The following is a 1,086-nucleotide window of genomic DNA, read 5'->3' as shown; positions in this document are numbered from 1 at the left end:
AGCCTCTAGTTGACCAGCTCGTTGTGATCAACAGATAGTCATGGTTTCCTGACTATGGACATTGGATGTCGTTGATAACGGGATCACATCATTAGGAGAATGATGTGATGGACAAGACCCAATCCTAAGCATAGCATAAAAGATCGTGTAGTTCGTTTTGCTAGAGCTTTGCAAATGTCAAGTATCTCTTCCTTCGACCATGAGATCGTGTAACTCCCGGATACCGTAAGAGTGCCTTGGGTGTATCAAACGTCACAACGTAACTGGGTGACTATAAAGGTGCATTACAGGTATCTCCGAAAGTAGCTGTTGGGTTGACACGGATCGAGACTGGGATTTGTCACTCCGTATGACGGAGAGGTATCTCTGGGCCCACTCGGTAATGCATCATCGTATTGAGCTCAATGTGACCAAGGTGTTGGACACGGTATCATGCATTACGGTATGAGTAAAGTGACTTGCCAGTAACGAGACTGAACAAGGTATTGGGATACCGACGATCGAGTCTCGGGCAAGTAACGTACCGATTGACAAAGGGAATTGCATACAGGGTTTGATTGAATCCTCGACATCGTGGTTCATCCGATGACAACATCGAGGAGCATGTGGGAGCCATCATGGGTATCCAGATCCCGCTGATGGTTATTGACTGAGAGCGTCTCGGTCATGTCTGCATGTCTCCCGAACCCGTAGGGTCTACACACTTAAGGTTCGGTGACGCTAGGGTTATGAAGATATGTATATGCAGAAACCCGAATGTTGTTCGGAGTCCCGGATGAGATCCCGGACGTCACAAGGAGTTCCGGAATGGTCCGGAGGTAAAGAATTATATATAGGAAGTGCTATTTCGGGCATCGGGACAAGTTTCGGGGTTATCGGTATTATACCGGGACCACCGAAAGGGTCCCGGGGGTCCACCGGGTGGGGCCACCTGTCCCGGGGGGCCACATGGGCTGTAGGGGGTGCGCCTTGGCCTTCATGGGCCAAGGGCACCAGCCCCTATAGGCCCATGCGCCTAGGGTTTCCCCCTAGGAGGAGTCCTAGTGGTGGAAGGCACCCCTAGGTGCCTTGGGGGGGAGGGAAACC

The sequence above is a fragment of the Triticum dicoccoides genome, chromosome 4B (genome assembly GCF_002162155.2).
Source record: "Triticum dicoccoides isolate Atlit2015 ecotype Zavitan chromosome 4B, WEW_v2.0, whole genome shotgun sequence".
In the NCBI taxonomy this organism is placed as follows: Eukaryota; Viridiplantae; Streptophyta; class Magnoliopsida; order Poales; family Poaceae; genus Triticum; species Triticum dicoccoides.
This window is presented reverse-complemented; position numbering follows the sequence as displayed.